This window comes from Physcomitrium patens, chromosome 12, assembly GCF_059467195.1.
Source record: "Physcomitrium patens ecotype Gransden chromosome 12, ASM5946719v1, whole genome shotgun sequence".
In the NCBI taxonomy this organism is placed as follows: Eukaryota; Viridiplantae; Streptophyta; class Bryopsida; order Funariales; family Funariaceae; genus Physcomitrium; species Physcomitrium patens.
Window position 1 is genome coordinate 283,190 of NC_143421.1, and position 11,196 is coordinate 294,385.

The window sequence follows — 11,196 nt, forward strand, 5'->3', positions numbered from 1 at the left end:
TTGCATCAATATATTTAAGTTTCCTATAAAACATATTCTTGGTTTTTGACAAAGGCCATCAATTATATCAGTTCTATTTGAATCAAGTAAAAAATATCATGTTGTGAAAGTATAGTTTAAATGTAGAAAAACCAATTTTGATATACTCATTATACATTTTATTTATTATATCACTCCGTAAGCATTAAAAATGTCAATGCATGGACTTGCACATTGTGTGTGTTCTACATGCCACTGTGAAAGTTTATGATAAAATTTTCAAATAAATAATTCAAGTGAAGTGCAAATCAAAACAAGTTTTGATTGCTTCAATGAAACAGTCCATTGTCTGCATCAAAACATTCTACTTTGGGTGATAGTCAACATTCCAAACAGCAGCAACAATCCAATTAACATATGTATAATTCTATCTGTATAAGTTGAAAGACCAGATGTTCTTTACACTTTTCATAACCAATATAATTGAATTTTAAAGTAATATATAATTTTTTATTGTTAATATTAACTTTGTTGCCATACAGATTACGATTCATTTGCTTTCTGGTATTTCTCAATTCTCAGTTGATATTTGGAATTCAAGTGGCACTGATTAGAGATGGATATATGCCCTCCTCACCTTTCAAGTGTCAAGTGTTTACTATGTGGATTTTCTTACTGTTGGAATATAGTGGCAGTGTCAAAGTTTTTAAATGGTGATTGCAAGTTAATGTTTTGAGGGTCCACACATTATCTAATATTTTTTTATTAACAAAGATGTGTACAACACATGGTAACATAATGGCACAAACATATGCATGGGCATGAGTAATTTTTGCCTCATATAGGATGATAAAATGATATAATAAATCAATTTTTATGTCTTTTGATACATGAATGAATAAATATAAACATTTATTATTTTTTATTTATTTTTTTGGGATTTTTAATTAAGATAAAATAAGTAACCAAATAACTGCTAAAAGTTGAAATATGAATATAATTCAATTATAAAAAACACATATATTGAAAAAAAATATAATATTCCAAAAAGCTCCTGAATATTTTAAATTATTGTTGAGTTAGTTGCAATTTTTGGAGAGTAAAAAAAATGTTTTAAGCATTGTTGGTTCAAATTTTCTTATAAGAGAAATCCAAAATCTTGTAAAAATGTACATAGTTCAAAGCCTCAAACTTTTTCCAATGGTTTTAATTCTTATAGTCTCTTCTTGACAGATCATTATAACAATTTGTTTGATTTATATCTGTGTCTAGAAACATGTGCAACTAAAGATCTTTATTTATTATTACAACATTTTTCATAAAAACCTTGAAATTAGGAAATCCATTTCAACTGTTCCACTCAATTGAAAAATTAAATCAAAGTATTACAAAAAGTGTTTGTAAAATTAAGATTGTAAATATGGTATCTGTTTTGAATTTTTTTATTCAAGTGTCCATTAAAATAAAGGAAAATACAAACTTCTTTTAGACATTAGAAAATATTAACTTGACAAATTAATTATTGGAAAATCTATGTGCATGAGAATTACATGTTCAAAAGCCAAAAAAACTTTTGGTTCTATTAAAAGTAGAATATTTGCAGCCAGACAGGAAAAACAAGATGTTAAAAGAGAAAAGTGAAAAGGACTAAGATCATTATGAGAGTGATAATGATGAAAAACTAAATTATCTGATGGTTTTAGCAACAACGATGTTAACAAAAAATATAACTTATGGCAATTGGAGTGTAAAAAACATGATAAAATATAATTAAATAACAATAGCTATTCAGTTTTTAATATATAATTTTTTTGAAAAATTCTCATAACAAAAAACATCTTTTATTATATAGGAAAAGTTTCTTAACTAATCCAAGTTTGATAATACATCTTCATCTTAAAAGTTCTTCCAAAACCATGATTTTTATCTATTATAATGTTTTTTGGATTGTTATAAATATTTTTTCCTAAAACTGGAACAGTCCGTAAAGTATATTGATAGATTAAGCTACTTGCAAAAAATATGAGAGTTAAGACATATAAGATGAATAACTAGCACATAAAGCTTACTTAAATAATATTTTATTACCATTTTAATTTCTAGAATAATTTATTAATTCCTTATCAACAAATAAAAGCTAAATCATTAAATGATAATTTTTTTGTGACTTTGAGGTATAAGAAAAATTAATATGTTTTTATTAATATATGAATAAGATTTTTTTTTCTTTTGTTAGATCTATACACCACATATCATATGTATATATATATATATATATATATATATATACATATATACATATATATATATATATATATACATATATACATATATATATATATATATATATATATATATGTATTAAAAGTCCTACTAATGCATTTTAATTTATAAAATTGTTAAAAATAAAATTATAAATTATTTTGATAAAAATATCAAAATTTGAGGATTTAATTGATTATCTAAGTGTTTGTTAGAATTTATGGAGACTTACAAATTAGAAGAGTCTTTTTAAGTAAAAAATCATTGAATTGGAGTCTAAAAAGTCTTGGAAGCAATCATCTTAGTTGATTTAATAGTTTTTCTTGATTGTGAGAATTACTATCTATTTATTAAAATCAATATCTATATATTTTTTTTATATACATATATTATTCATTAAGAACCTATAATTATTAGTTAGTATATAGAAGAAGTACAAAAAAGAATCTCAAGACTTTTTAGTGATTTATGTAAAGAATAGGATTTATTATTTGATTTTAATTTATTTGGATATTATAAAAATTACCAATGTACACTAAATTAGCTTTAAATAAATATTGACATCTTAAAAATACTAAAATTTATTTTAAATATTTTATTTAGAATTCATTTATAGTAATTTAGTGATTTTTAATAATATGTTTCTGTCAAAGACATGAACTTTAAAGAAAGAAAACCTTCAATATACTCTTGTATCAGTGAAGAGAACTAGAAAGTTACTTAAAGGTGATATAATATTAAACTAGAATGACTATTGCCAAAAACAAGAAGACTAGAAAGTCTTGAAACAAGACTAAGGACTAGAAAGGTGTTGATAAGAGTGAAGAAGGCTTCACTCTTGCATCCATATATATTCTTAACTATGAAATATATGGCGATGTCTTATAGGACCTCTAAAACATATTGACTTTATAAAACATGTATTTTAACATGACTCTTTAAGATATGAGTTGCATCAAATTTTCTATGACAAGAGTGAAGAGATTTTTGATCCATATATAGAAAATTTGATGCAACTCATGTTGCAACCAATAAGATTTATATTTTATGATAAAGCAATCAATTTGTAATATTATATACTTCACAATTTTGACAACTTGTAATTAATATCAAGTAATAAGATGTTGCACTAATTACTTAATTTCTCTATAGATTATAATATGAAGTAAAGGAATTGATGTTCAACTTATCTGATCTTCAAATATTGAGTCAAACAATTGACTTTGCTATAAAGTGTGATAATCGCCTTTTCAAATTTCAATATGAGAGTTGGACAAATGGATCTCAATATTATTATAATTCAATAGCAACACCAATGCCTCTTCAACATATGCATTTAAAAGTAGAGAATATGTAAATTGATGCAATATGTTTTAAACTCCTTACTAAACAAGAAAAGATTTGTTGTCGTCAAAAAAGATTGTACTTACATTGTGGAGAACCTAAGCACTTTGCTCAATATTATTCAAAGAAGCGACCTAATTATAAAATAAAGAGTACAAATATAAAAAAAGATAATATATTAGAAAATAAGTTTATTCAGTTACAATATGGATTGTGCAATTGGAACCTTATATACTACCTAATGAAGATCCTATTCTCTCTTCAAAATCCTCTCTTAATTTTTACAATAAACATTATTTTAGGACCTATACATTACAAAGCCTTTTCCTTGTTAGATTTACGAGCCTTAGCGTCTTTCTTAAATGAAGAATTAGCTAAAAGACTTAATATATCTTTAATGAAAAAAACTAAACCTGTTCATATAGAAGTTACAGATAGTCATCCGTTGTCTTCTGGAGATGTCACTTACAAAATCCTTCCTATAGAAGCAATAACTAATGGTCATAATAGCTTTGTGATATTTAATATCATTACATCTCCTTTTAATATAATCATTTTTAGTTTATCATGGTTAAAAAAATATAATCCTTGAGTAGATTGGATTTTTTATACTCTTAATTTTTCTAAAAATATAACTAAGAGTGTAATTAGTCAAATAAAAAATCACAAGTCTAGTACAATTAAACCTATGTTTGTAGTTACAAGAGCTTTCTTACATGCTGCAAAAGAAGGATCACCTTATGTTATTTATGCCACACCCATATCTAATGGTTCAAAGACTTTAAGTAGTATTTCAAGCTGATATTAGGATTTTTAAGATATTTTTGAGAAAAAAATTGCAAATAATCTTCTAAAATATTATCTATATAACTGCTTAATTGACCTTCAAGAAGGAATACAACTACTATTTGGACTAATCTATAATTTATTATAAAATGAATTGGCCAAATTCAAGGAATATATTGAAGAGAATCTAGTCAAGAACTTCATATGCCATTTCAAATTTCTTGTAGGACTTTCAATTCTATTTGTGAAGAAAAAAGATGAATTATTGTGGATGTTTGTTGATTATTGAGGACTCAACAAGATCACCATCAAGAATAGATATCCACTACCTTTAATATCTATACTTCTTGATCAGTTGAATCAAGTTAAAATCTATACAAAAATAGATCCATGAAGATCATATAAAGTAGTATGCATCAAAAAAAGAGATGAATAGAGGTCTGCATTTTGAACCAAGTACAAACATTTTGAATATAATGTCATGCCTTTTGGACTTAAAAATGCACTAGCAAATTTTCAATATTTTATGAATGATGTTTTTCAAGAATTTTTGGATAATTTTTTTTGTGTGTTATCTAGAAAATATCTTGATCTATTCTAAGAATACAAAAGAACATGAACTTCATGTTCATCATGTATTACAAAAATAAAAAGATGCTAGAATTTATGCCAAGATAAAAAAGTACATATTTCATACTATTCAAGTTAACTTCTTAGGTTATATCATTTCAAATGATAGACTTATGATCGATTCTAAGAAAGTTCAAACTATTATAGATTGGAAGATCCCAAAAATGGTATAAAATGCCGATTTTTTTTAAAATTTGTCAATTACTATGAAATCTTCATCAAGGACTTCTCTCAAATTATAGCTGTACTTATATGTTTGACTTGTAAAGACAAACTACAATGGATCAAGAAGCAGAAGCAACATTTGAAGCTTTAAAGAACACCTTTGTTTGTGCACCAATCTTTTATTGCGTTGACTTCTCTAAGATATTCTTTATTAAAAAAAATACATTGGACTTTGCTATAGGTATCATATCATCACAAATAGAAATAGATGATATACTTTATCTAGCTATTTTTTATTCTATGAAATTTTTAATAGCCGAGATTAATTATAAAATCAATAATAAAAAACTTCTTATAATTATAGATTCTTTCCAAGAATGGCATCATCATCTAAAAGATGCCTTTGATTTAGTCACTATACATATGGATCACAAGAACCTCAAATATTTCATATCAATTCATATTTTGAATTGTTGCTAAGCTCATTGGAGCATGTTTTTGTCAAGATTTGAATTCAATATGACTTATTGGCCATGAAAACAATAAGATTTATCTAATGCCTTTTTTAGATGTTTTTATCTTACATCTAAAGAATGAGATGCAACTTTTTATTAATAAAAGATAATTTTATTGAAGCAAGAATAATTTCATCTTTGAGTAATGAAATCAATATTGACTATTGATTCAACTTTTCTTAAACAAATTTAATCAAGTATGTCCTCTGATCCTCTTGTTCATGATATCAAGAGTACTCTTTCTAAGTCTTGTGATACTTCTAAGTTTGAGTTGAAGAACAATCTACTTTATTTCAAAAGACACCTATATGTGCTAGAAGAAAAAATATGTTTACGTGTTCGTTAAGTACGTCATGACTTTTCAGCAACAAAATATTTTAGATACAATAAGACTTTGGGATTAACATTTAGAGATTTTTAATGGCCACAAATATAGAAGGCTCTAAAAGATATTTTTATCAAAATGGCATATTTTTTACCATGCACAAAATCTATTACAAGTAAAGAAACTACCAAGCTTTTCTTTGATAATATCTATCAATATCTTGGATTGCCAAAAAATATTATATTGGATAGGAGGATTCAATTTGTATCAAGATTTTAGATAATTCTTTTTAAGATTTTTAAGATAGACATAAAGTTTTCTTTTTCCTTTTATCCTCAAATTGATGGATAGATAGACTCGGAAACTAAGTTTTGGAGCAATACTTAAGGTATACTATCAATTTTCAACAAGACAAATGGAGAACTCTCTTGCCATTGGCAAAGTTTGCTTATAATAATACGATGCATTCTTTTGTGCAACAAATATTTTTTTTATCAATTATGGTTATCATCCCCAACTTCATACTTTTGACTTTTCAAAAGTTGATAATCCTGGACTAGAAAGTTTGAGAAATCGTTTGTCAGAGCTACATGCAATAATGAAGGTGCAATTAAAGAAAGGTCAAGAATGACAAAAGATCAATGCCAATCTCTATCAAAAGGAACAACCACAATTCAATGTAGGTGACAAGGTATGGTTGCTTCTTTGTAATATCAAGAGTATTTGTCCTTTTGATAAGTTGGACTACCATAGGCTTGTACCTTTTCCTATTTGTAGAAAAATTAATCCAATTGCTTATTGATTACATCTATCAGAGGCAATAAAGATTTACCATATCTTCTACATATGTCTTTTTGAAGCATACAAGACTATGGACATACTAAGAAGAAGACAAGTTTTACCTCTTCTTATAAAAAGAGACAATAATAAAGAGTTCGAAGTCGAAGAAATTTTAGACTCAAGGTAGTACCAAAATAAACTAAAATATCTTATTCATTTATGCAAATATGATATTAGTGAATGCACAAAGAAGCCAATAAATAATTGTGCAAATGCAACAAAGGCGATGGATGCTTTTCATTAATGACATCTTTTAAAATTAAGATGAAGAATAATAAATCTTTGCTATAAAAGAAACAAGGTTCTAAAAAGATTGAATTCTACCTTCTATCTTTTTTTGTGGCTTTTGTATATTTTTAATGCTAAAAAAATAGCGAACCAACAATCAACAAATTTTACTTAAGAACTTTTATTTGCAGACTTATCAAACGAGATATTGCAATTGTCACAACCTTCAAGACAAAGAAATTATGATGAAGGTCCTCAAGAATGACATGTCCTTCTTTAAATAGATGGCGAGATATAACATGGTTGGTATCTAGACTTAAGAAGAGATTCTCAATGTTTGGTGATTTTATTAAAGGTAGGTACAATTCTTGACAGTATTCCAAATATTTTATTTGAAGGAAGTTATGAAGGCCTGAAGAATGATCAAATAATAGGGTGGTCTTCTTGCCATAGTATGAAACACTATCAATGGCTGAGAGGTCCTATCAACCATCTTCAAAGAGAACAAATATTGGAGTATGTGGATGTTATTTTCATTGTGTTCAAACTTCAATATACCAAAGCAATTGAAGTAATAGAAGTGGGTTCGAACACAGAAAAAGATTGGTTATATGAATTGGATTTGTTAGTGTCACAATTGACTATACTCGAGCTATCTAAAATCATTTATGAAACTACAAAATACAAAGGCTTACTACTTTTGTCTTAATTCAACACCTAATCTATTCTATGACTATCAATTCAACAATACTTCTATGTTCTTATCCGTTCATCTCCCACTTACTTTCCTTGTAGTTTATATATATTCAATTATTAACCTCCAACTTACCTATTATATTCAATTTCTCAATTCATCATACAGAATCCAATATCTCGGCTTACGACTCTGATAGTCTAGCACTCCAGACTAAATTCTTACTTTTAAAAAACTATTCATTACTCGTCAATAATAATAATAAAAAAAGACGTAGCACCAAGCTTGTCTCAGCTTACGACTCTCACAGTCTGGCCCCTCGGGTAATGACTCTCATAGTCTGGCCCTGATCTCCTTTTCCTCCACCTCTTTATTCTATCAAAAGATGGACTGTCGACGAGCAGATTCCTAAGGTTATGATCTTTTGAATTCTTAACCATTTAATCCACTAACAACCTACTGTTATCAACTAAACTGCCTAACCATCAGTCTAATTCTCAAGGTTATCAATAACCAACCAGTAACTTATCACAAAGTTTATTTACCTATTTTACATAGCCCCACTTTTAATTGTACAGTGCCCTCACAAACATTATTTAGCCTCAATTTATAAAGACGTAGCAGCGTTGGCTTCTTTAGTTAATGGCATTGGCTTACCACCCTTTGAATTGGTGACCTTCTCCTCTTTACATCTTCGTCATCTGCCTTAGTATTTGAGGGTTCTCCATCCAAATGCGTCATCACATCTTCATTCAACAAACCCAATTTCCGTACCTGAGACTCAAGATGGCAATTTGGTTGTCATGCTCCTCTAATATCTTCTGCCATTCCTCTGTCAATTTCAAAGATATCTTTGAAGGTGTTGTTGCTAAAACTAGCATATTAGTCTGCACTAAATTATTGGCCACCTTTGCTAATATAGCTAGTTTAGTCTGCAACATCACAACCTCTACCTACAACTATTCCTGTCATTCCTTCCAATTGGTCTCCATCCTTGCTTTCTCAGACATCATGTATGTGTAGAATAGATATTAATTCATTTTTGAAAGATATTGGTAAAATATATTAATAGTCCATATAATAAGAAATTCAGGAGGACAGATGAGTGATTTAGTTTTTAAAAGTGATTAATTACAAAATTACGGTTAAAATCTAGAGAATCAAGGAAAAGTATATAGGAGTTGTAGAAGTTAATTAGGATGCCAAATAGTGATAGTCATGAGTCGAGGGCCATCGCTGTGATAGTTTTGAGCTGGGGTAAGCTTGGTGCTACCTCTTTTCTTTTGTTTGTTATTTTCTTTGAATAAAAAGATTGAGAGTTTCTGAATATTATGAAGTGAATTATGGAATGGAAATGTGATTGGTATTATTTGAGAAGAAAGATTGAATGCTGAAATCTGATTATAGTTCAGTAGAGAGAATGAGTCTGTATTTGTGTGAAACACCGTAATATGAATGGCAGTTCTATGTGAAGAATTCCAGTGATTAGAATGAGGGTAATTGTGTGCTGAAAGCTGTGAGGGTACAGTATTATAGTTGGAGATTATGAAGGTGAATATATTGGTAGAAATAGCAGTTATTGGTATAATTGAATTACTGTAAGGAAGGGACCGATAAGGTGAAGGAAGAGATTATAGTTTCCTTGTATGTTCAGATATTGGAAATAGAGACAATACATTCAGGAGATAATTGATTGTGTAACCCTAACGAGAACTCTTAAGCAACTAGTCATTTTCCGTGTTCGAATTCTCTTATACGAATTTATTTCCATTAGATTAATTTAGAATAAGTAAAACGAGCAATCACATTTTGGCGCCTGTAGAATAAGTAGTTATTTGTTGAATTGTAGATACTTAGTTCATAGTGTAAACAGGGATAGATGACTGTTGAAAAGGTAGTTCAGTAGGTAAAATGGATGAATAGTTAGGAAAAGCAGTTTTCATTAGAGATGTAGCAGTTGGTATCTCGTGGTAGCATAAGGAGGATGGGAGAGAGGAAGTAGGGGCCATTACTGTGATAGTGTGAGCCGGGGTAAGCTTGGTGCTACCTCTTTTCTTTTGTTGTTATGTTCTTTGAAATAAGAGTATTGAGAGTTTCTGAATATTGTGAAGTGAATCATGGAATGAAAGTGTGAATGGAATTATATGTTATTGAATGAGAAGAAGAGAGATTGAATACTGAAATCTGAATGTAGTTCAGCAGAGAGAATGAGTCTGTGTTTGTGTGAAACACTGTAATGTGAAGGCAGTTAATGGTGAAGAACTCCAAAATTTGGATTATAGTATGATTATGTCCTGTCATTTAGGATAGTGCGGGATTACATGTTGTTTGTTATCAGTGATGGTGGAGTATTATTAGGAAGTGGAAAGCATTGTAGTGTTTCCTGGATGTTTTAAGTAGTGCGGAATACAGTTAATTGTGTGACCCTAACGTGTAAGCTCATGCGGTATTCTTTCCCTGTGTTCGAATTCCCCTATACAGGTTTACTCTGATTAGATAAGTTAGAGTAAGTAAAACGACAATCACATTTTGGCGCCGCTGCCGGGGAAATTGATAATAGCATGGAGTGTTAGGTTTTAACTGCTGGTTGAAGTAGATGGGAAATAGGTAGCAGTCGCAGAAGAATATAATGAAAGAGTATGGTTATTAAGAATGAGAACTTAACAGTAAAGAAAATACGGCAGTCAAGAGAAAGAATAGAGAGATCGCAAGCAAGAAATTTGTTGCGAAACGAGCAACAAAGAAAGTTAAAAAGGAATCATAGACAAAGCTGGATTAAGCCATGGTTGCATGCCTGTCGTCATATTCGAGCATACCCAGAAGCTAATCGACATCTAATATTTCAGAAGTATATACCGTTAGAGAAATTGCCAAGAGCACTTGCTGAAAATTTGATCAATAGGCCAGAGTTTCTTCTGAGACCGTTAACTGAGAGTGGGGGAATCACAGAAGAGTTGGGTACTCCATTGGGTACGTTTCCAATAGCGGAAACTGCCGATTCCGTCAAAACTGGTTCCATAGAGTGGCATAAATTATTGGTCAATAAGGGCCAATTCAGTGTGTTTCAAAATCCGTCATTCTCACCTCCTATTCAACCAATAAACTTGTTCAAGGATAATAATAGCAAATTGAGCAGGGTGGAAAGTTCGGAAAATATATTTAGGAGAGACGCAGACTATATTAACAAACGATTAAGTGTCACATTGTCAAATTCAATGACGACGGGAGGTCCAGCGGTTCCCATAGCAGTACAAATGGGTACTGTGAGTGATCGCACAACTAGCGTGGCTCCATTACCTACCTTTAGGGGTTTTCCGGGTGCGGATCCAGATCAACATTTGTCGCAGTTTTTGACAGCATGTGTCGCCAATAATGGGAGAACCGAGGATATTTGGTTACGATGGTTGCCAGCAACCTTAAAGGATACG